The sequence below is a fragment of the Falco punctatus genome, assembly GCF_963210335.1.
Source record: "Falco punctatus genome assembly, chromosome: 3".
Lineage (NCBI taxonomy): Eukaryota > Metazoa > Chordata > Aves > Falconiformes > Falconidae > Falco > Falco punctatus.
The window spans coordinates 87,611,933-87,638,111 of record NC_137582.1 but is presented as its reverse complement, the minus strand read 5'-3'; the positions used below and the strand labels follow the sequence as shown (position 1 = coordinate 87,638,111).

General features: G+C 41.9%; 1 protein-coding gene across 6 annotated transcripts in view; it reads right to left on the bottom strand.

The window, feature by feature from the left end:
• Positions 1 to 26,179, bottom strand: part of SLC45A4 (solute carrier family 45 member 4) — an 87,474-nt gene that overhangs the window by 47,266 nt on the left and 14,029 nt on the right. For 2 of the 6 annotated variants that reach the window (XM_080381088.1, XM_080381093.1), the window contains exon 1: positions 17,444 to 17,585. The exons of 2 other annotated variants lie outside the window; for them this stretch is intronic. The gene's annotated coding sequence lies outside the window, so the exon portion shown is untranslated. Of the gene's footprint in view, positions 1 to 10,908; positions 10,931 to 17,443; positions 17,586 to 26,179 lie in introns of those variants that run through there. 2 more of the 6 variants (XM_080381090.1, XM_080381092.1) reach the window with 2 other exon arrangements.

Sequence of the window (26,179 nt, the reverse complement as noted above, 5' to 3'; positions counted from 1 at the left end):
TCTGTATATGCAAAGTTAGATATTCCTTGCAGATATTACTGTACCTATGATGAAGAGCACAACGCTTTATTTTCACGTACTGGAATTTGAACTAATTATATTCACTGCTCTGAAAATTCACAGGCTGGTTTCTTCAGGCTGTAAATGCTTAAGAAACCCAAATACTGCCAGAATATGTATTAGACAATTAGAGAAGCTATTCAACAGATCAAGACAAAAAAAGAGCACAATATAGATCTTAATATGCTGACTCCCCCTCGCATATCATTAACATCTGCAAAGTTTAATTCATTGGAATTATCTCCAATTACAGATCCCTAAATGCATTACCATCATTCAAATCTCAGAAAACTCTGTTAAAGTAAGCTTTTGAAAGCACCCATTGAATTTTGTTCAAATTGTACAAATTTGTACAAAGATGGAGAAATTAGGTCTTGGCCGGATTTTATTAACTCTTCACATTATTACTCCCTCAGAGAAAACCCAGAACAACACAGAAGAGGGTTTCTCACACCACAGAATTTCTGAAGGGTTTGTAAACAAATATATAGAAATGGTTGCATCATCGTGCACTAAATATTCTCATTTTGCTTTCTTTGACTGGAGTCACAGATCAAACTGGTACATCATCACTGTGATGGTTTAGTAATAAGCAACTGCTTACAGCCTAACCTGCAGTTGAGCCCACACTGATTCAGCATGATTGCTGGCAATTGTCTCATCAGCATAAAGGAGAGATCTCTTCCCTTCCACCTCTTCCCCATCCCAGCTTCACATAGCTTCCCTCCATCTGGGCCAAGTAAAATATTCTAACATCCCCTGATGAAGTGTTAAATGGAACTCACCACTATAGTATTGAAAGAAATGTGTTTAGAGATACTGAAAGAAAGCTGCTTAGAGATTAACTTTTTTTTCTTACTTACTTCCTCCTTGGCATCCAAGGAGGCCTGCCTCCTGCTAATGCAACTGTGCTGCAAAGGGTGCAGTAAAATAGCTGCTTCTCAGCCACATGACCACAAGCCTGTGATGCAATGGAAAAAACAGCTATAGGTTAGGGCAGCAGTTTTATGGTGCAGCACCCTTGGTAAACATCTTCAGTGCCTCCCTTCTGAAGCACAAATGATTACAAACAAGCATTGAGACAGCATGCTTCATAAAAATTATAGCTCAAGCACTTGAGCAGATCCCTGCTCCGGTTTTTCACACTGTCCCAAATACCAGCATGACAGATATGTTTATGTTCATTGCCATGAAGTATAGCCATTTGATTTATTTTCTCAATTATTTAACTAAATACTTGAACTGGCCTAGCAGTGATGCATAGCCTGTATTTTTAAGTAAGGTGTAAGATAAAGAAACAAAATTAAGAATCCCCTCTTAGTACCAATTATCAATAAAATTAATAAATCTTAGTATCAGAGAAATACTGTTTGGCCAATAATATGAATAAATCACTGCTTAGAAGGGTTATATCACAACACTGATTTCAGACCATATCTACACCATCTAGGAACAATACAGTAAGAGCTTCCAAAAACAGTACTTTAAGCAAAGTAGCTTAAACTTACACATTTAAGAGTTACACCTTCTGGAAGAAAGCAATACAGGTAAAAAACAGACAATACTTTGACCAACATAGTATATTTACAAACCATGCATTTTAGAAAAATTAGTGCAAGTAGTGTGATTTAGCTGGTTTATAAGCAGCCCTGTGGAAAGCTGGTGGCCACATTTAAGAGCAGCTTGATCAGGACATATTTTGAATTTGAACTATGAACACATGCTATTTTAGTAATGTGTTTTGCCAAGCTGCAACCCTGTTAGAACTGGCAGGATAACATATTTACTGACACACAGGCTAAAATAATAAGAGGCCACAAGTTCTTGGCAGTTGGACTCTACACATAAAGACCTGCTAGCAGGGAAATATTTAGAGGACACAAACACCCTCCATTTGTGATTTTGTAGAACTATGAAACACTTAGTAAAGGCTTGTCAGAATTTGGTATTTTTACCTAATTTGGAAGTGACTGTCAGCCATTGTCCTTCTATAGGACGCATGAGCTCCAGCATCCATGACACTTTAACAGCATACATCTGGACCATTATGGGATGATACTTGCAGCAGTTCTGTACCAAAGCTGAAACCTTTATAGTCTGCTGTTGTATCAGCACAATCACTACTGCAGTTCTGACAGCTGACAGGCACCTTTGGCAGGTGAAAATGAAAGTAAACACGTCCCACAGCCTAGGTTTGGTACTGTCACATTCAGAAAATTTGATCGTGCTCTGTCAGTCCATCAACTTTTCCTGTATGCTTGCTGCAAAATATACAGCTGACATCGTTCAAGGGAAGTTTTACATAGGACCTAAGGAATCCTTTAGGGGCAAAGCTACGCTATGAGATGGGGGCAGATCTCATCCACACAAACATAAGCATTATCACATTATCTAGAGCACAGATCTTATGCCCCTTTAAATCCGCACAGAGACATTTTCCAGGGGCAGAGTGGTTAAGAGGTATCAGCATAACACTTTTGTCAGCTGCATTATAATTGTTAGAAGCCAGCTGGGGCTACCACAGGCAGGCCACGAAGGCACTAGAGATGCTAACCTATATTTAACTAGCTTGAATATTGGGTTGGTCTTGTGAACTATTATCCCCCTACCCCACCAAAATAAAAAAACAAACAGCAAATGCTCTTTGAAAAGCATCTAGTATCTTGCAAGCATTTTCTGTTGGCAGTTATGATGAGCTATGCAGCCTTAAATTACCTAAATCATCCTCAGTGAATCGATATTACACAAACTAAAGCAGTTTTTCAATGTCTCTAAGGACAAAATGTTGTCGCAATATTTTCTACTGGACTAGGCAGGCTTTTTGTAGTAGAAGGAGAGTTTCTTCGCATAAAAAGGGTAAAGTCAACAAATCATAGCCAACATTAATTTAGATGTAAGGTTCAAAGTGATTGCACTTGAGTAATTTTCTAGATGCAGGGCTGCTGGCATAAAGAACACTGTAGCAAGAAGCTCAGCCTACACAAGCACGACTGACTTTAGAAAACAAAGCTAATCTAGTGGTTGTTTCTTTATGCACAGCTAATTGCATACCAGCTACAGTACCTTTCGAGATCATTCTTAGAGGCAGAATGAATTTGTGGTCAGATAGTATCACAGGTATTTCTGTAGGTGGATAGAGCTGCTTTAATACTTGCAGGCACTGAAAGCAGCATGTGAGAAGATCAGGACAAGGGAAACACCAGAACTTCAGTACACAGAATAACATGACACTGAAGTGCAACAGCCAAGTTAGCAGGTTATTCTACCAGACATCTAATATCCTCAGAAAAGCATCAGATCCTCTACTCAGAACTGCATGCACTAGAGTAAAAGAACAAACAACAGTTTTTCTCATGCTGTTACCCTGGATAGATCATGAAGTTTCAAGCCAAGTGGGAAATTCAGTTGGTAGATAGCAAAAGAAGTAGCATCCTGAACACCTAACAAAATAGGTTTAGGTTTGTAACTTTGTTTACAGACACCAAAATACACATGTAGTTAGCATAAGCCATCTTCAAAGGAACGAAAATAAAAGGGACGCCACAGTCAATATGAATAGACTTTCAGTGTAAATAAGAGCTACAATAGATTCAGGACCCCAGAATTGGTCCAGTGAATGTAGATGAGGACTCTTACGCTTTTTAAAATGTATACCAACTACAGCTTGGAGACTAGCAAGTGAAACTTGTTGAGTGTTGATTTGAAGGATAAACAGGAACAGCAACATCTTGCTCAAAGTAGTAATTTGGATTAGTCTAACACGCACGTATAAGGGACCTCCTATTTCAGGGGCTGCATGGCTATTCACAGAACATATCAGAGGAAGAACTGACCACACTGAGAGCTGATCAATGAAAGCTGCCTTTAATGCACTGAAACTCTGCTTACGCATCTCAACAGTTTGACAGAAGCCCTCTCTAAACTATTAATTATTCTTGAGTATAACACATAGCAACAGCGTGGGCTTCACAAAGATAGTTAAATAGCTCTCCATTCATCTTCTGTCATCCACATACCTTTATTATGCTGCTTTAAGTTTGTGGTTGCACCACTGACTGTTCCACATCTTGTTCTGCTCACGTTCAGTCTGGCTTCACCTCTGCTGCTCTGCTTGTATCATAGAAGAAATGCTGGTACAAGGTTTTTAACCTCTACTCTTTGCCCTGTTTTAATCTTTTGTGATTCAGCAGAAGCTGTTGAGAATACACATACCACAAGCTATGGCATTCAGCTCTTTGCTTTAAGCTTTCATTGCTTTCTGATCTTAAAAGTATAATGGATAGGCTTCCCACTGCTCCTCTGGAAAGCTGAGCCTGACCTTAACAATATTCTAGATGTAACATTTCCAGCTCCCTAATCTGTCAATCATGATCAACTCCTGGTGGCTTCTACTTGCTATGATATACTAATTTCTCCATTTCCAAAACTGACTTGATGCTTATCTTCAGGAGATGACAACTGCCCACAGCAGCAACCAAAGCAAGGAGCATCACTAATCACATGCAGGGGTTGGATAAAGTATGATGTGAGCTCACATACACCTGGTTGAGTGTTAGGTGGTTTTGAGTAGATACATTTCTGAAAGGGATGCTTTATTTCTGTGGTGCAGAGGAAATCACAGGCTTACATGTGGGGGTAAGGGGGATGACAGGAAGACTGTCATAATTCCTACAACAAAGGGATGAGCTATAGCTGCAAAGTCAAAGTAAAATAGTTGAATCAAAGAATGGTTTGGGTTGGAAGGGACTTTCAAAGACCATCTAGTTCCAACCCCCCTGCCATGGGCAGGGACACCTGCCACTAGACCAGGTTGCTCAAAACGCCATCCAACCTGGCCTGAACACTTCCAGGGATGGGGCATCCACAGCTGCTCTGGGCAACCTGTGCCAGTGTCTCACCACTCTCTCAGTAACAAATTTCTTCCTAATACCCAACCTAAGTCTACCCTCTTTCAGTTTAAAGCCATTCCCCCTTGTTGTATTACTACAGGCCCTTGTAAGAAGTCCCTCTGCAGCTTCTTGTAGGCCCCTTTAGGTACTGGCAGGCTGCTATAAGGTCTCCCCAGAGCCTTCTTTTCTCCATGCTGAACAACCCCCCCCTCTTAGTCTGTTAGCTTAGGAGAGGTGCTCTAGCCCTCAAACATCTTTGTGGACCTCCTCTGGACTTGCTCCAACAGGTCCATGTCTCTTATGTTGGGGCCCCAGAGCTAGACAGTACTCCAGGTGCAATCACACAAGAGTGTAGAGGGAAGAATCACCTCCCTTGACCTGCCAATCATGCTTTGTTTGATGCAGCCCAGGATAAGTCTTCAGACAATTTCTTTAAATAACTGCTCTACTTTAAACTGATAAGAGAAAGTATTCAGTTAATTCTGGTACAAGATAGCAGCTTGGCTCCCAACCCAGTTCCCATGAAGATAGTTAACACTTACAGGATTCCTTTCTCTAAAATTAGTTAGTTTTAATGCATCACACATGGAATTGACAAGGGATAGCACATTTGCCCCTGAATTATTGTGCAATTTTGGGCTGGTTCCCTCACTGCAAGGTGTTTAAAAGCAAAAGTTTGTTGGGATTAACAGACTTGTTGTTCAGGTTAAGAAATAACTTTACTATGCATTTGGCCAAGTTCCTGAAGAGCAGAAAAAAGTTTTTACCTTGACATAGTAATGTACATATTAGTCCTAAGTATTTAAATTGCTATACCTGCTTAAAGTATACGACTGTTAAGAGCAGACAAACCAAAAATATCAAGTGAAGGAGGCTTTGAGTGGCAGAGTTACACAGGTCAGACTGTGGTGATGTCACTTTTGCTTACTATTTCTAAAAAGCCTGTTGCAAGCCCTTTGGCATATTGGATGGCTTATAGACCTTCTCTGGTTTCAGTTAGAGACTTTTAGAATATATTCTAGACAACTGGAATTGCCTAAATTTGGTCACTCGAAGTCTTCCAGGACAAATCCTATCTAAACACAAGGGCTTTAAAAAAAAAAATCAGCAGTTATGCAGGATTTCACAGGTCTTGTTTATTAATAAACATTAGTAGGTGCCATGCATCCCTATATTAAGGCTCTGGCAACCTTAGAGGAAACCACCACAGAAGTGAGTAGGACACTCAGATTGACTTAGAGAACATTACAACAGCTTCCACAACTTTTACTATAAGGAGTAACTGACTCCAAAATAGTATTTCTGAGTAGGGTTTCAGGAGCTTTCTAGTGTTGGTCCAGAAATATCATCAACTCATGCACTGCAGCTTACTGAACAAAGATCTGTAAGGACTGCAAAAGACAGTTGACAAAAAACCCAACAAATATTTATTCAAACACTGCTCCTGCAGAGAATGTATTACACATTTTTCAGGAAGGCCTGTGGGTTATAGCAGAGAAGCAGAACCCATGTCAGTATCCTGTTGAGAGCAGATATCCTTACTTTTGTCCTAGTGTTACACCAGCAGTGAGGATCACCTCACAGGACTAACAATTCCTCACCAAGCACAACATTCAAACTTAACACTTCAGTGAGCAAAGCATGCTGTGTAAACAGACTGAGCCAACTAGAAAAAGCTGGAGGAGGAAGTAATGGAAAGGACAAGAGCCCAAAGACAGAACTACAAGACTGAAAGGCATGAGATTATTCCATTTAAACAAAGGCTTGACAGTAGGTTTCAAATTTAAAAACTGTTGAAGGACAACATGAAGTGATCTCCATCAAGAGAAGTAATGATGGGCCCAAGTTGTACCCAGGATTATAGCATAGTCTCTAACACTTCTGATACTGATACCATGTATTATACATTATAAGACAAAAATCAGGTTCACTCCTTCCTTGCCACACTCATTGATAACTTTCACATGGCTCCACAAGCTGAGGTTGCTCCTTGCAATTCTTGCATCTTCAATGGTGAGCACACATCCGGTTGCCTAGCTACCAGGTTCCACAAAGACACATTTATAGATGCTGCATGTGCAGTTGTACTCCTTCAGTGATAACACAGAAAGCTGAAGCAGCAAACTATCTGGTTCTTGTAGCTTGTGAACAAGCAAGTACATTTAGTATCTAACTAACAAACACCTTAAAGTTGATGCAAGTTACTGGTCAGCACATGGAGGTATTTAACATCTTAGAGCGAGGAAGACATTAGGGTGAAAATTTCATGGTTGTTAAAGCTTATTTTAATGAAAAGTGTAGCTTGCCCCTCTAGGCTGTATTTTAGTTTGGCAGCTTTACTGAAAACACTGTGCTTAGTCATTTTACTTTTCCAATTACAGTACCAGCTCATGCAATAAACTAACATGTTTACTGTTTGAATGATCACCTGCCAGATTTTTGAAGGAATAAGATTTGATTAAAGCAATGAGCAGTTAAGCATAACATACTTAAATGTTTTATGTTTTAAGAGCCTAAATAGACTTGAAGTATCTTAATGTTGCTTTATGTAGCAGTCAAGATTAAATAGACAGAACAGGGGCACCACATTCTTGTTATCTTTAAGTGAAATGCATTTATTATCCTTTAAGACCTTTAAGTTTTTGTTCTTCCAGTAGCATATTTCTAAGTTCAACATATTTCCTCTAAAAAAAAATATTTCTGCAAAATGAATGAAGCAGAACTTGTCTGGAAAAGTACAGATCACTATATAGTAAAACAGCTACAGTTTGAAAGGTCACTTCCATTCTGTTTTAAACTTATTAATTCAAATGAGACTTTAATTTCTAAGTTACAATTCCACATTAAAAGAGCTATGACAGGATACATTACTACCCTTAGCTTGCATTCTGGTTCTCAATCAAGTTGCAGAATTTTTTCCCTAGGAAATAAAATTTGTTATCCCCTAAGCTCACTGCAGGAAAAGAATTCAAATGCTGCCTGCAAACATCTTCCTACTTATACACACTGCAGTTTGCATTGACTACAGATAACCAAAAGTTCTGGCTAGGACAACTTTCTCAGCTCACTGTCCTTTAAGGATTTAGTATGCCCTTGCTCACTACTCAACATCATGAAGTCTGGAGAAACAGGATGAATATAAAGTATGCAACTATATCCTGTATTTTCCCCAATGAAAGAATACTTGTCCTGTAACAATACACTTCTACCAGGCTTAAACTTTCACTGGCATGGAAAACAGAACTCTGCAAATAAAGTGTTATTAGCCTTCAAACCATGGGACTGAAATTAGCATAGACACAAGTTTCCCAGGTTCAGTAGAAAATGTTAATTCCTACTGAAAAAAACTAGTGCAATCAAAAGAGACTCCAGTTTACTTCAGGAGACACATGGGGTAACATAACCAGCCATCTGGGTAGGATCCCAAGTGGCCTGATCCCAGATTTCTTTGCTAGGCAGAAAATAAACCAGGGCCTTCTCACATGCTTTCTATTAAACAGTTCCTTCCATGAGAAGCAGGTGTGACTACCATTTGCTGCAATTAAGCTGATTTCAGAAGCATTGGCAGTCATACACTAAAGCCATACTCCAAATCCCACTAGATTGTGAACAGTGAGACTTGTCTGTCACTTTGGATACATCCTCCCCACATACACTGTAAGTGAAACTGCACACCTAATTGAGGAGAAAAGCTACCCAGCCTTTCAGGTTTTCCCTGCACAATCTGGAGTTTAAGTCTTGCCTAGCCTACTTAGTCTGGATAATGCAGATCTAACATTAAACTACAAGCCCAGACATAAACAATTGAAGATGTATTCAGTCATGTAAGCCTTCTATATTTTCATTCTTTTCTGCAAGTGTGACAGCACTATTACAAGCCTAAACCCTTTCAGATGCAAAAAAACCCCAAACAAACTTACATAGCTTTAGTCTTAGCTGCTCACTAAGAACTGAGAGCTACTGTTTGCTCTGTGAGGCCAACAAATTCATGAAGCAGTTCTGGGTCTTGCTTGCTTTATCAGATACAATAGAGTCAAAAAAATTTCCAGCCTTGGCTTCCTGGTTTGCTCTCAGTCTAACCCAGTATTTTTGAAGTTTCTTCAGTGAAAGCCAAGAATTGGCCCATATTCTTAACTGTTATTTGAAAAGATACCACTATTATCCAGGCTATTAAAAATTGCTTAATTCCTACTAATTAATACCATTACTGAGCAAGAAAATGAAGCATTATAATGGCATTAAGATAACCACACCACGTAAGAATTTGAAGGGATGCTGGACAGTCACTGAAGCAAAAATAAGGACCACATTCTCATTTAATAGCTGTCACTTGCAGGCTTCCACTCATTTTCCAAGTTACAGGTAGATGCAATATGAATGAACTGAATGCTGCTACTGGAGATAGAGTATTGCTTTCATTTACACACTGCTTCCACCCTCACCACACTAATTTAGATGCAAGATGGACAGTACATTGTATGGTGGTGTTATAATACTGACCTGAAGTATTTGAACACATTAACATTAGACTCTGCCCTTCTTAGACAATATACCCTTAGTATTAAAGCTTGGGGAACTATTACCAACATCTCTTCTAGATTATGTCTCTAGTTCACGCTTTTTTTTTCCCCAAGTACAAAGCAATTTTACCAGGAATACTCAAAGCACAGAACTGCAGCAGCTCTTAGCCCACTTCCTAGAGGCAAGATCTCCAAATCATTTGTCCTGCAGCAATTTCTGCATGTACTGTTGAAATCTTATTCCCTACTTAAAGAATTTCTTTTGTAAACTATAGTGTATATATTCAGTCTTAATACAGTAATTGCTATGTAGGGACTTAAAGCTTTCTCTAGTAGGGATGTTTGACCATGGGCCACCTCCCAGTCTACTGCTTTGTCAGTGGGAAAGTCCCTAAAACTTCAGAGATCAGTGAAGGCTGGCAGGGACACATCAATTACTACATTCTGAGGAGGCAGAATGAGGTTGTAATGATCCACAATGAAGACAACTTGTCATCAAGTTCATTGAAGGATCCTGTAAGTGAGATCTTTAGAAATACCTACCACAAGACAGCAAGTCTGTTGAGCAAAAGCTTCTGAAAGAGGCTGAAGTTAAGGGAACAGTGTAGCTATTATTGTACCAGTGATAAATTTAGGCATTAATTACAGCCAGTTATTCAGTAACCAGCTTTAACACAGAACTGGAACCAATCTCTTGGAAAGAGCATTCATTTAGGAGCATAGTTAAAGAGAAAGCTACGAAGTGCAGCTCAGGGAAATACCACACAGTGTTGGGCTACCGGAATAAGCTGAAAGTTTGTAGTCTAATGAACTGTATGTTTAGTAGTTTGTAGTTGTTGAGTACTGGGGTTGTGTCAAGTGTACCTTTCCATGAAGTAACTTACGCAGAGGTAGGAAAATACAAAGAAATCTGTTTAAGGAGTACAGGATCAGATTTATACTGAACATCCCTGAGATATTAGGTTTTTACATAGACAAAACAGTATTACTTAGCTCTAGCCATGAAAAGGCTAAGAATACCCTAACACAAAGTAGTAAAGCTCTATCTTAAGTCATCACACCACTGACTTACTTGCCCACAAGTATATCCTACTGTTCCTAACGAGCAGAATTACCAACAACTTAATATCAAGTCCAGTACATGAATAGGTATCAATGGAAGATGCTAGCACAAGGTTCACTGGATAGGCATCCAAATGCTTCTACATACAGCTTAACTGGGAGCTACTACCCAGCTGAAAGGCCACAGTAGATATATTCTACTTGGATGTCCAGCTCAGCTCATATGCATACAAAGGTCCCACTATACTAAAGGGTCAAAAAACTTATTTTCAAATGGCATCCTGAATTGTCACACAAACTATCCCAGAATGACCACTTGGAAGAGGACACATCTTATCTGGTTCAATGCCATTTCTCCAGTAGACTGAGCAACTCACTGCTGCACAGCTGCATATTGAGAGTTCTGAACAGACCATACCTGGAAGACAACAAATTGGATAGGTGATATGAAAGCAAAGCAGCAGAAAAAGCTCCAACTCTAAGGCCAGCAGTAACAGTAGGAACATGAAGGGTACAGATAACCGTCTCATCACTCCTCTCTTCAGACCATGAAAAGAGCTAGATGTTTTGACTTTTAGGCTATGACAACTGATGTGAATGGCAGATGGAGCCACAGGAGTGCTATGATGTTGGAAACAATCAGGATAACTCCTGCACCAAGAAGTGTAAACCTTTTCCCTCTCCACACCAAAGTCAGAAGCAGAAGAGCCAAGAAAAAGGACAAGAACAAACCTACATCACAAGCAGATTCCCCCAGATATATTTCAGACAGAAAACAGGACATGCACACTAGATGTGTTAGTGTTAAAGCAAGCTGTGCATTTGTTTTGGGTTATTTTTTGAACTCCTGGGAGCTGGCTGGCCAGCCACACTACTCTAAGGAGCAATAGTTCAGACTATAAAATCTCTCCTCTGGGAGTACCCAGAGCCAGACTGCACAGGCCAGCATACTTGCTCATATATTCCCTTTGTAAAATGGGAGGAGTATTCTTGCCCTGTATGCATGCCTTCTCCACCGCACCCTGCAAAACAAAAACAAACACCAACCCTGAAGCTCATTACCTGGAAGAAAGATCCAGCACTGAGACTATTCTACCAGTTGATTCCTGTTCCTCCTATTTGTACTCCCATATGATTGATAAGCAAGTTGTAGGTTTAACAGCACTCAGATTAAATGTATTCTGGAAGACTGCTGTGTGTAAGTGATGATAGGAAATTAAGTGGCACAGAAATCCAACGGTTATGTAGTCACCATTTGTTGGGTTAAGCCACTGGTTTCTGGACATGGTCCAGGAAGACTGATCATATATTCATGGACAGAATGAAGATGGTAAGTGTTACATACAGTTGTGCTTTTATAAAAAGAGTGCTCTGGGGTCAGCCCCCAGTTAGATCATTTATTTATCTGGCACCAAAGGGTGATAATGGCTTGTTTTCAAGTCTCCAAAATAAATGAACTATACTGCATGCAGAAGTAGTCCAGGCCAGCCAGCAAAGGATAGAAAATATGCAGGGTCAGCATAACACTGGTTTCAATTTCAGTTACAAAAACATTAGAGCTCTCATTTAAAACAAGATGAGGAAACTAGGTTCTCTCTCTGCTCTAAAAGCACCAATCTTGCTCTCCCCAGAATGCTGATAAAACCCACCTCAGACAGTTTAGCAAAACAGTTCAGGAGTAATGCTTTCCTGCTGCTGTTTATGCACCATGATCTTTAAAAGCATCTTCAGTCTATTCCTTACAGCGAAGTTTTGTTTACCTCCTACCCTTTTACATCTTGCTACATGAGTAGCAGCTATTAACTGACAATTTTAGTCTTGTAAAGGAAGTAGGTCTCAATCCATTCCCAGAGCACCTCAGGCCACCCCATAGCAATCAGTCTTCATAAAACACTGCAAAGAGACTTCTAGTCAAGCCTGAAGTGTCAAGCCAGCTAGGTGTCCTAAAGCTAAAGAGACTAGTTTAATAGCCTATACCCTTCATAGATGGGAGTCCTAGAAAGCACATCTTCCCCAGCCCTAACTGGGTTTTAAGAGTTTTATTAGTTGTCCACATTGCAGAGACTAACTTCCCATCACCTATATACTCAGATTTATGTTCAAGCAGACTACATGCCAGCAAGAGGCAAACCAAGGGCAGAAGCAGCTCCTAAGCCAAACTAAATCATTACCCAATGAAAGCCTTGTGCCCTGATGCTCGCCAGAGTCACTTGCCAAGAGCAAGTTTGATGAGAAAACCTGGCTGCTTCTCCCAAGTTGTTATAATGCAGTATGCCAGTTGCAGTGTAAATGACTTTAGTGCTGTTATTTCCAACAAGTGCTGTAAGGGGCTTTAGTTAAGCTACTGTGTGCCAGTTTCCCTAAGATGGCAGTTCACAGTACACAAACCACTCAATGCCTCAAACATTGCAGTGCTCTGGAACCAGTGCTGAGATGCCTAAAGTTCAGCTTTTAACTTGAGGCCAGCAACTCTATCACAGGTCTAGATTTAATAGCATGAACTCAGCTCTTTTTCATGCAGAGTATCTTATTCCACTTGGAGGAGTGAACTGTGATACAGAAGCATAACAGAATAACCAGTGTATTCAGGCTAGCAGTATTATTCAGTGCTTGGATTCAAGAGACCCTCAGTCCCAGCTGGAGCACATAATATCCTTTACTAGTGGAAGTTTTGGGTGGTTACTCCAAGCAGGGCTGTAACCCAAATGCAAGATGTGTGGGTAACTGATAAGCTGCTGACTGTAAAACAGTCACCTGACCAGCAGCAGCTTACCAAAAGCATGTAAAACCTTTAGTTCACAGCCCAGAGCCCCACAGCTTAAGAGTGTCTACCTCCAGGCTTGGTTTCTGGGCTGTTCAGGAGCTCCCATCTGGAAGGCAACTTTCAAACTGAAACACCAGCTATCTGTCAGGCTGCACACATGGTGTCAATCATTCTGACAGCAAGCATTCTGCTTCAACTTTCTGGCAACTAGATTTGCCAGAATGATTCGTATCTTCTGCTTCTGTATGGCAACCTAAATGCACAACTCTGCTAAAAAGTTTATTGGACTTGTTAAAGCAGTTACCAAGCAGAAGGAATGCTCTGCTTAGAAAAAGTAGTTTCAAACACTTCTATCAGTTTAGCACTGGTATATTAACCCAAATGACAACCCCTGCACTCTCTATTCCCCAAGTTAATCACACCGTTAAGTGAAAGCTGTTTAGTAAGGCTGACAATGTGCTGCAAGCTGAAGGACCAGGAGCTCCAACAGAATAGTTATCAAATCAATTAAGCCTTCTCAGACAGAACTACACATAAGACTACACCATTGTCAGTGTAGTTTTGATGACTTATGCCTATAACTGAAATAGCTCACAGCCTGGGATCTTGCAAATATTACAGGTAAAGGTTATGGGAGTAGCTTGCAGAAGTAAAATGCAGCACAAACATTTTTTCATGTTACCAGTCACTGCGCAAGCTGCTAAAGCTTCCCCCTCCATCATAACAGCCTCATTGCTTCCACAGCAGCTCTCCTGGCAGATCAAGTGGAAAGCCCCATTTCAACCCAAGTAGCTTTGCCTCTGTTCTACATGCTTTTACACTAACCATCACATTAAAAATCAGTTTGAGGTGCAAGTGGAGTTTGTTTTTATCTCAAGCATGACACCACTGCACTTGTGCTGTTGCTCACACACACTGCTTGATCATTTGATGCAAGTGTTTTAGGGTGGCTTCTGCTGTTAGGAGTAACAGCAAAGGTACAGACTCCTAGTTAAGCTCAAAAAGAAGTACCAGCTGCAGCTTTGTGATGCGTGACATGAAAGGATTTCACCGTTTCTGCCTTAACATACATGTAGATGTGCCCACATACTGTGGGTGAAACTGGCTACCTACTCTAGGAAATGAGGCTTTAAGTCATAAGGCGTTCAATTAAGACCAACAGCATTACATCACAGGCAGAGTTTACAGATTAAACTAGACAAGATCAAATGCTACTGTGCAAAAGAACCGTTTATGGCTTAAGTCTTCTGAAAGTACAGAAGTGTTATACAGAACTGTTCACAACTGCAAGCATTATCTAGCAATTAGTAAGCCATTTCAGTCATCAGCTTCCCACCTAGGAATTTATAAGATGCCTATCAAAGTCTAAGCTACTCAGTTGGCAACACATTTTGACTTTAAGGTTTTTCCAAACATTAGATGCTGTTTCACTGTTGAAATACTCTGCAGGTACCACCCAACATTTAGTATTCTCATAGCTTTTAGAAATGATCCATTTAAAACTAGTTTATACAGACAAAGCCCATACATTCCAGCCTTAGTATACAAGCAGACCGATACTAAATTACCAAGACTTAACTTTCTAGTTGTCAGTGAATCCAGGAGTGGAGCGAGTTTAAAGGTAATTAACCTCTGAGGTCACAGCCATGTGAGATAGGTCCAAATTCAGCCTGCTTTCCCTAAGCTCCTCAGAGCCTGTATTTCCACACAGAATAAAGGGAGTTAGTTCAGAAAGCTCCTCAAATAGGCTACAGATTTACTTCAGTGTGAAAAAATGAAGGTCACACATACTTAGACACACAAGCAGTGTCAGTCAGTTACACCATACTTCATTGGAAGCCACAAATACACCCCTGGTGTTGCCCCACAGAAAAGACACATGAACAGAGTTGTACTTCATTAAATTTGAAGTTACATGACAGAAGGAGCAACAAAATCATCTACATCAGTTGTTCTTGTAACAACCTTCTCGCCACTAATGAAGGACACCTCCAGCAGAAGACATCCTCCCTTGTCTGCTTAAGGCAGTATAATACAAGTGTTTTTAAACCAGACTGAATTGCTGAAATACATTTCAGCTTTGAGGGAGAGGATTGCTTTTGATTGCAAGCCATCCCCACAGCATCCAAACAAGATCCCATCAGCAGATACTGTTCATTGCTTTCTCAAACTCCCAGAGAGCAGCAGGTTCCTGTAGGAGTTAACATGCATTACACAAGAGGGTTATCTATAGAACCATATGTTTTCAATTTTACTGAAGATGCCTCAGTCACACATAATTGAGTGCAAGAACTGCTACCATTTACTTGCTCAGAGGCATGAGCCAACCCATGTAAACTGGCCTCTGATATTACAAATAGCTAACTAAAATAGAAGTTGTTCCACTGATCCCATCCCTTACAACACGGAAATTGTTTTGACATGAAAACTTCTTTAAATATCCAATTTAATCTCATTAATATAGGACTGAAGCTCTCACTTCTAAGACAGCAGCTGCCACCACCTTTGACAGACACAGGAATTGGTAGATGTTTGTGGATGTCTCAGACTACTGAATGCAGTTTCAGGAGCTTACTGAGTGTTCACTGTAAGTTTTAAAAGCTAAAAGTACTTCTGGAAGCATTTGTAGCCATAGTGTCAAGTAAATACCTTAATCTCTTGTCTGAAATCCCTTTCCTTATTTAGGAAGGGAAAAATTAGGCCTGTTGAACATTTCATCAATCCAGTATAATCATTAAACAAACCAAGCAAGGAAAACCTTCTCTTTTGCAATACTGTTGTGGGGGAAGAGGGCATATACAAGCTACATCTATGCAACTGCACCAGCAACCACTTCTGCCAGACACTGACAAAAAATCCTGACTTCTAGAGGGAAACAAAGTATTCACCAGCTCACTCTTTGAGCTCAAGTGCCTTCAAGCCATATTTCCTTAAATATTTTAGTAGCACAGTCTGATTAAAGCAGTGGAACATGACGCAGATCACACTGGAGCAGTTTTTACAGAGCAGTAAGGATACGGCTGTAACAGTGCAATTTCCTCTCAGTCCTCATAATGTTGCAGTTATCTGTGCTCTGCACCTAGTGCTGCCTATCCCTGAAGGTCCACTTCTTGTAACATCTCTCCTTTCCTTAAGGAAGAATCACCTCCTCTGTCCAACATCCTGCAATATCTTTCCTATCCTTTTCCATTTGTAATTCATTGCATTAGCCAAGCTCTAGCAACATTGATTCACTCACCGCACCCCATGGCCAAGTCAGAGCCTTGGCTAGATTGTTTCTTCCCCTCCTTTTCCTCTATACATAGAGAATACTGGAGGCCAATCTCAACAACAGAAAACTGCCCCACAGGGAAAGTATTTTTCAAGGTCAAACACAGTTTCTACACCTGATAAAGATGCTAAATTAGGGCATCTTGGAGTTGCAAGTCACCGATAACATGATTTTAAGGAAAACTACAGCCTTTGTGCAACACTTAAGTGCCAAGTAATTTCTTCCCCCAGTACCTTCCCACGATCAGACTACGAGAGGTGAGACTCAACAGTTTTATGATAACATATTGCGATCAAGTTACAGATTAAGTGTAGAATTATTCAAATGGAAAACTAGTGAAGTTTAACAGTTTGAAGAGCTACACTAATTTCCACCTTTGGCCCCTCGGTCAAGTCCTCTTGCAGCACACTCAACACCCAACACAGTCCCAAAGGGGCACTCAACCACCTCTTTCTCACCCCATTTTCAACTCATTAGGACTCACTATCCCAGACAAGCCTCTCCAACCCGGCCTTACTCACCCTACCATTCATTCCTCAACCCTTTCCAACATCTGCAGCCCCACGTTTCCTTTAGCCCAATCCCTCACCACAGAGCTCAACCCTTTCCAACTGCCACCTCTGCAGCCCCATGTCTCCCTCACCTCACTCCTTATCCCCTTCCCCCTCTACAGCCTCACACCTCCCTCACCCCAAAGCTCCTCACCCCTTTCTCACCTCTCCAGCCCCAACTCCTTCACCCAAAAGCTTCTCAGCCGTCCCTTACCCCATTGCTTCCCAACCTCTCCTTACCTTCACACTCCCCCTCCTCACTCCAGGTACCCCCCACAGCTCAGCCGCCACCCCTCCAAGGCCCAGCCGCCCCCTGACCCACTTACCTGCCCCCGGGTCTCCCCCTGCACCCGGGACCTGCTCCGTGCAGCGGGGGAGGCGGCGGTGCCGGGAGGTGGCCGCGGCGGCCGTCGGGGAGGGTGGGGGAGGGGGGGAAGAAGGGAGGGGTGAGGTCACTCACGGCGGCACGAGCACGGCAGGCGACACGGGGTACCAGCGGCCGCTTTATACCGGGCTCCTCGGAAACCGTCTCCCGCTTCCGCTTCCGCCCCCTCCCCACCCCCGCCCCCTTCCCGCGCCGGGGTACATGAATATGCAGTAGGGGGCGTGGCCCGGGGGGGCGGCCGCGGTCGGGCGGGGGGCGTTGCTATGGTGACGGGCAGGCGGGCTACGGGGGCGCCCTGGCATCCGCCCAGGGGCGGGGGTCGCGGGCGGCCCTCCCACCTGAGGGGAGCAGGGAGGGCAGCGGGCGGCTGCCGGGGCCGGGTCAGGTGTAGCGGTCGTTCCCGCTGCCGGGGGACGCGCGGACGAGCCCGCTGGCACCTCTCCCGGGGCCGAAGGGGGATTCCTGGCCGGAGAGGGAGCCGAGAGCAGACTGAGGGCGGTTGGAGGCTGCCACCTGATCTGCTCCCGCCGAGCCAGCCAGCGTTTTCCACAGAAACTCGGTGGGGACATGGCGCGGAGCCGCTCTCCCCCGTCCAAAAAAGTTGTGCCAAGTACAGCTCCAAACTAACAACTGCGAAAGAGCAGGGGTGGACGCCCTTCCCTACCTGAGATACTGCAAACATGCCGGCCCAAAATTGTTGACGTTTTCCTGCATCGTGAGGAAAAATAACACCTTTTCCTCAGGCTTGGCCACACGCAGAGTCCCATCGTGCTTCCCTTCCATCAGCTCTGTGCCCACCAAAGCCTGGGAGCCTCCTCTCCACATGTCCAGCCCTGCGCTTTAATGGGGTGTGACAGGCCAGTGCCTGTCACCTGCTCTGTACAAGGGTCTAGTCTGACATTCATCACACCCGCAATATACAACGTTCAATATACAACATGCAGGGACCCTCAGGAAATCAAAACACTTCAGTCCTGATTGAACCATAGTCCTGCCACATTGTAAGCACCCCCTGCAAACTTGCCATAAAAGAACACGTTCTTTCAGCACAGGTGTGGGGTTTTTTTTATTCTCAATTACCATCTCCTAGCCTTAATTGTGCTGACTGCAACGGGCAGGGTAGTGTAATACTTAATTTTTACTACTTACATAAACTGAGGATGCATAAAGTAGTGTATAAGTGGCATGTAAAAATGCACGTTACATTGCGTAAGTGTAGTTGTTTTCTGTTTCTTGACATGCCATTAAGTATATATTCCAAAACAATTGTTTTATTGTGAACTTCTTTCTCTGCAGCTTATGAATAAATAAACCACAAAGCATACCAGACTCAAGAAAAAGGAAAACCACAGAAGGCAAAATGGAAGAACTGTACACATCTATGCACTATTAAAAAGCAATAGGAATCTTGAGTCTAACAAAAATACTGCAATTACAAGCCCTAAAGAAACAAAAAAAATTAATTATTCTTTTCTTCTGGAATGCTATTATCAATATGTATTTATTTTTAGGTTAATTTAGACCAACGACTGAAAAGCATGCATGACCGCAGTCACACATAACTCACTAAATCAACCGTTCTCTGATGATGATTCCCGAAGTCTGTTGAAAGAATGATGGGTTTGATGACATATTGCTGATGTTTATAAATATTTTAACAATATTGCTAGCTTTTTTAGAAAAAAAAAGTGGCAAAATAATTATTTTAATTAGCCAAATGATAAAGCTACAATACTGATGACAGCCCAGTGTAACACCTACTCTTGACAGTAAAACGACACTCACTACATCAGAAGTGAATGTATGTAGTATGGCTTAATAAAACACTAATTTTTTTTTCCACAGAAGAAAAAAACCCACCTATATTTACAGTAGTAGAGAAGAATAATGATTTGTGGTAAGAGAAAAGACTTCAGTGACTTTAGTGGAAATTATATGAGACCCTAACAGAACTGAAAACACTGAGAAGGGATCTCAAAATGTGGGTGTAGTTACAACTTCTAAGATGTGCTTCTTCTTACCCATAGATCTGTGGCAGCCTGGAGTACCTGATGTTTTGACACCTTGCTTTAAAATAACTGGAAAAAATTGCTTCTTTTTTTGTGTGTCTTTTTGTTGCCTGCTGTTGTAGCAAAGCGTGGTCCTTACCTCACCCTGACATTTTAGACCTGTTCCAGCAATGTCCAGACATGTCCAGACGTGTCCAGATATTTCTCCATTGTATTTCCTCATTTTATTTTCACTTGAGTGTTGTTAACTGTCTAGCTGAGCCTAGAGTCATAAAGAGTAATTTTCCATAAAACGAACAGTTTAGTTTAAAAAATCAATTTTTTTATAATGAGAGTGAGGGAGTGGGGGGAAAAAAATCCAAGGAAGCAGACCCACCTTTTCCCTCTGAGGTTCTTACTCAACTCCAAATATTTAATCCATAATAAATAAATGCATCCTCAAGTCTTGGCAGGGGAGGAATGAGTGTCAGTTGAGAGACTGATGTGCTGTCCAGACGTGTGCTCCGTTTGCCCAGGAGAGGGACTGATGTTTGTGGGACTGGGAGAAAAGCTTCTAAACTGTGGTTGAGGGTGAGGTTGGGGACACGCTCTGCTTCCCCATGTTTGTGAGAGTCGACTTTTAGCAGGTTCCTTCTCAGCCGGGTGGTGGTTTTGAGTCCTTTTCCTCAGTGTGTTCTTAGGCAATGTGTAGCGAGTTGAGGCACTTCAGCAAGAGCTTTCCCTAAAGAAAGCATCCCGAAGTCACCTTAAAATCTCTCTATGACTCTTATTATGCATGCTTCCATTTTGTGAGTCACGTAGTTGGAGAAACCCCCAAGGTACTGCTCCCTCACTTATCCTTGCTTCCACTGATTTGTTTGGCATGCAGTACCCAAGGACTTAAAAAAAAAATTAAAAAAACCTACAGGACCTCTGAACACTGAAGAGCAATATCCTGCTCTGAAAGCCTTGCCCTCTGTCTTGGCATAGAAGCTGGAGCAAGGGGTCTTCCCTATTTAATGAGATATGTTAATACACCAGACGGCAGGATCATCAACAAGCTGCCATGACTTCTCTCTACTCCATTTCACAGGTACTTGGCTTACAAAATTGTTATGAAAATTTACCATCCAGCCAAGCCAAACAAACAACACCCCCAATATTATTTTACACGCGTGTCAAAAGAAATAACTTGCCGCAGGCAAAGCGGGTGAAGGAATTTTACGAGGCTGTGTCTGATCCTCCCTCTCCCCTCCCTCAGACAGTTAAAGAAATGTTTGTATGATGAAAGGGGTAAGGGAGCAGAGGACAGCTGGTTAGGAATTAATGAAATGTTTGAGCATTATCATGCAATAATGGATTTAGTTGACTGTTTGCCAACAATCAGATCCAGTGTGAATTGCTTTACATGCGACGCAGGGATTCCTAGATTATCCAAACCTCATGAGACGGGCTGCTGCTCCTAAATCCTTTGAAAGCTGTGACTTTATAAAAAAAAGGTAATTCTTCATCTGGATGGACAAAAGCCCATGGGATTGTTTTGACTTGCTTTCAGACTTAATGATGTTTGACACAGCCAACTCTTAGAGGTGTCTCCTAACTGGGAGCGGCCATGGGTTTGGGAAGCCCGAGGCTGGACTTGAGGCAAATCTGAGCACCCAGAAGCCCAGGTGAGGTCTCCTAGCCAGGACATTTGTAAAGAGGACGTGAAAAATGAGACTCAACTTTTACACATTTGGCCTGTAGCTTCTCCCCAGGGTATCTCTCATAAAGGGTGAGATATCTGATGGGAAACCAGTGCTCTGGGCTTGAAACTGCTGTTTATCCTTCTTCCCACCCTCCCCCAACATGTGCTGTCATTAAGCTGGAACTTTAATGGTTGTGTAAAATGGCCCATGTCCCTTGGTGCCTTTTTTTTTCCTTTTTTTTTTTTTTTTCTTTCTTTTTTCCCCTAAAAGCATTGGGTTTCTTCTGGTTTCTGCCTATGGATGAGGGCTGTAGACTTGAAGCAAGCAAACCAAAGATATTTTGTCTGGACACAAACAAGTCTCAAGAAGGTTTTATAGACAGCACGATACTGCATGTGAGTTTGTGACTGCAACCCAGATAGGCAGATTCACAGGTCAATTTAGGTTGCCTGTGGCTGGTAGCCAAAACTGACTTTGAAGTTTGAGAGCCAAATGGCTTCAGACAGGACATGCAGGTATAGAGTGAGACCTAGCCCTTTGCCCTGTCTTGTGCCCAGAGTTTACCCATCTGGAGCCATTTGGTTCATGTCACCCTAGAGCAATGTCAACAGTCCTAAGCAAACAGGGTGGTGCAGGTGTAGGGTCCATTTATTTTTCTCCTGGGATGAAACCTGGTGTAAAAGCAGTAGCTGTACCTTCCCACACCATCCCCATATGGAAAATAAATGTCTCATCGTGGAGACTCCAGCTGATAGCAGTTATGTTGGCAAGATCCTAATACGGGCTGTAAGATACGTTTGCTGCTGCTGCTGCTGCTGCCGCTGCCGCTGCCACTTGTGAGGTCTCATCAGGAGTTCATGCCTTGAAGAATGAGAGTTCCCTATCATTATTTTCCTGGTTTGCACAGCTAAAAAGTGGTATTAACAGCTGCAAAAATTATCCTGCCTCTTGAATTTATGTGGTCTATAATTATCTTCACAATAAAACTGCGAGGAATTAAACTCCAGTGCAGTTTATAGTTGACAAGGGATGACTTGACAGTCCTTCAAGAACTGTGGCCTTCAGTCCTCATTTAAGTGCCAAGAGCAGTTAAAATGCTGCTAGACAGCATTTGAGACCTGCAGGGCTTGTTCAGTTCAGTCACTCCTTCCCTTGCAATGGAGAGACCAAACCCTCATTTTTGGAGGCTATTTACTCTTTCTGTTTCTCTCTGCTTGGGCAATGAGCTGAGTTTAGTCAGTTTTCCTTCCGAGCTGCCTCATATTAAACCATGACTATGATGTTTATGTGGTTTCCATTGCCACACAAGGATATTTGTACTTTGGTCTCTCTATTTTTACTCAAAGCCAAATTGAAAAATGGATTTTCATCACACTGGGTTTGCAAAGAAGCAAAATCCTGAACCAAAGCCCGAAGTACAGGAGTCTGTTTAACTCTGAGATGATTTTCAAATTACTTCATTCACATTAGCCTTACCCTGGTGAAAGCTGGCCGGTATTATTGCCAGTTTACACTGGTGAATACAGAAAAAAGACCAGTTAGTTTTCTGGCTGCACAGGCTCCTGCAGCATGCCAGAAAGCCAAATTTACTGAAGTTTCACCTGTAAGATCTTGGTTCCTTAATGCTTTCTCATAACAACACATTTCATGGATTAATTTATAGATGATAACCAGTCAGTCTAGTCCAGTGCAGAATAAAATACCATATTTTATCCAGTCACAGCACACTTAGTCTGTAGCGCTAGACACTCAAACATGACCTCTAGTAACTGAGCATTAATTCCTGTTCAAGCTGCCTTCTTGTTTTGCAGCCTTTTAGTTACAGCTGGATTCAGATATGCACGTGTTATTTGGCACGTCTGTTTTGATCACCCAGGTGGGACCTGAAGCCTCTATAGCCTTCCTGAAGGATTCGCTTTACTCTTTGCTTTGCTAAGGCCTGTTATAACCACATGTTGTGATTTATCTCATCTCTTGCCTTGCCTAATCGGTCACATACCTGATTGGTGTTTGCAATATTCTGAGTCCTGGCATAGACAGGATTTCAAATTGTTTAGCCTTGTGTCATCAAAACTGCATCTGGAAAACCAGCAGTGTTCTCTGTATTTTTGGAAAATTCTAAGAAACAACTCAGAAGGAGCTACACCTAAGCTAGTGACTTTTGCAGCTATGACTCAGTGTTAGCAGAGGTCCATGAGCAGTCGCAAAAATAGACACTGTTGTGCTGACTAAATTCAGGATTTTTTTAACGTACTCCTGAAAACATGAGTAACAATCACCTGGGTGATGGAAAAGCAAGTTGGATTGGCACTGCTTGGCAATGGGATGGAAAATTAGTATGTAAAGAACCTAGTGATTAAGATAATAAAAACAATGTTAAGAGTCTTAGGTGAAGCCAAGTTTTATAGCCCTCAAGCTTTTAATTGTGAAATTGTTGGCTCTCTTTTTGTTTCTGAAATAGAAATCTATTTAAATGACTTAAGCAACCCAAGTTTCAAGAATAACCCTGAGCAGACTGTTGTAGCTGTGGCCGAAAAACTCAAATGAATTGAGTGAATGCTTTTTATTCTAATTACTTGAATTTCCAAACACAACCAAACAACTGCAGACCTTGAAGTGTTTCATAAGAAAGTAATTAAGTAATTATAAACTTTGAGGAAAAAATAAAGTGCATTTCCAAAGTCCAAAGTTGATTGGAGTGAAAATTAAAATCCCCAGAAAATACTGAGATTTTTTTAGAGTTCTTTTAGTTGCTTCCCCCTCTAAAAGTTGGGTGAAAATGGACAAATTCACAGTTTTTGACCTAACTCAAAACAGTTGTGTTCAACAATTTCCCCTTTTCCTAGAACTGAATATCACCCCGGTCATCAATTTTCAGGCAATGTTTGATTTGGGGAAGTCCTGCTATCTGAAGCACAGTGTGGATACTGCACACTTCTGCTCTTAGAGTCTTGTTTTACTTTGCAGCTATAATGATTGAAAAGCTAGTTGCTCCCAGAAGGAGCAACTTTTCCTTTCCTTTTCATCTGCGGATTGTATATGCTCTGGTCACCTAGCTGGTTTAGTAGAAAACCCTACATAAAGAACTGAATACTTTTCTGTTGAATAAACCATGCACATTAACTCATGTGACAGTCCTAAACCTTGTTTCAGCTTGCAGAGGCTGGCAGAAAATGGTCAGGCCCTTTCACATCGTGTTGTCTCTTCCAGGGTAAGTCACCTTCCAGTTCTCACTTCCAACCCCTATAGAAACAGCTGCACTTTCCAGTTCTTTCTCAAGCAACTTCATAATCTTCCTCAAACACTTTCCAGATCTTCCCCGGACTACAACACAACCTGCTGGAGGGGGACCTGGAGGTGTCACTGTTCTTTTGTAGAGCTGTGTGTGAACACTGTGCCAACAGCAGTGAGATCAGGAAGGTAACAGAGATGTGCTTTCCTGCTGCTCTTCTTACTTGGGCAATCCTATCAGTTCAGCAGCTTCTTTCCATATCTATAAACAGAGCCTGGCAACTAAGCTCCAAATTTAAGTACCTCAAAGACCCAGGGCTGCTTTGATAGGACCAGAAGTTTTGTATTACTGGTTTTTTGGTCCCATCCTTTCCCGCCGCACTCCCTCGCCGCTCCGCCCCCCCTTCTCCTATTATTAGTGAATAAAATGCAGCAGGGGCTATTTTCTGAATATGTCAGAATAAGAATAAAGATCCTTTCTCCTTGAATGGGTTTCAACCCATTTTTCTGGACTGGCAATGTATTTATGCTGAGTCCAGATAGATGCTCTCCCTAAGGATGTCCTAGCGCTCACCTGGGCCAGAGCACAGAATGACGACAGAAGCTCCGAAGGTGATGATTTGAACGGAGATTATTCACAACCTTGAGAGCTGACTCAAGAGGTTATAGCTTAAGATAAAGAAGTTAATAAAACTGAGAGGAAAGAAAGTTCCTAGCAATGAGGTTATTTGGAAGGTTTAACAAGCTCCCCAGGGAAGCACTGTTCCTGAAGATAACTTTGAGAAGAGACCAGCAGAAATGTTTTTGAGGCATTTAGATTTTTCCTGTAAAGTAATCAGTTGTATTTCTGCCAAAAAAGGCCCTCCCCAGTCCCAATTAAAAAAGAATTGGCCTGAATGGATTACTCCAAATTTGAACAAAATATTTTTTTTTCCATCTGGCAAAAGTTTCATGTATCTTCCTCACTCTTTTTTCCCCTTGTTAGTGGTTTTGGTCAGACCAGAAGCATATGTTGCAGAATCTGCCAGAAAAAAAAAATGTTTTTCACAATTGATATTTTCTTAAATGCCTTTCAAAAATTCAGTCAGTGCCCTTGGAGACAGAAATCCTCCCTTCAATGATACAAGTACAGAACAGCCACCAACCACCTCTCATTTTTTCTTATCACAGAATCAAACGGTTCAGGAAGGGACCTTAAAGACCATCTAGTTCCAAGCCCCTGCCATGGGCAGGGACACCTGCCACCAGACCAGTTGCTCAAAGCCCCATCCAACCTGGCTTTGAACACTTTCAGGGATGGGGCATCCACAGCTTCACTGGGCAGCATGTGCCAGTGCCTCACCAACCTCACAGTAAAGAATTTCTTCCTAATGTTTAATCTAAATCTACCCTCTTTTGGTTAAATCCATTCCCCCTTGTCCTATTTCTACAAGCCCTACCTAAAAAAAGTCTGATCATCTACCAGACTTGAACTGCAGGCCTGGTGCTGCTGGCACCGTAGTTCACTCTCTCTTTCACCTGTCTTCTGAGGTGCTCAGCAAACCCATGATGTTGCCTTTAGGGTTTCTTTTCTGAACCCTGACAGGCAACACTGTTCCCCATGACCTCTCAGTATGGTTTGGTGAGGCTGTGGTTGGAGCATGGCTGAGGAAGTTCAGAGCATTGTTCAGGGAGTACAGGGCACTGAACCAAGTTGAAATGTAGATTGTTTTCTCCTGATAGATAGTCCTGGAAATGACCTACCAGATGGCCTGGTCCTTTCATATTGAT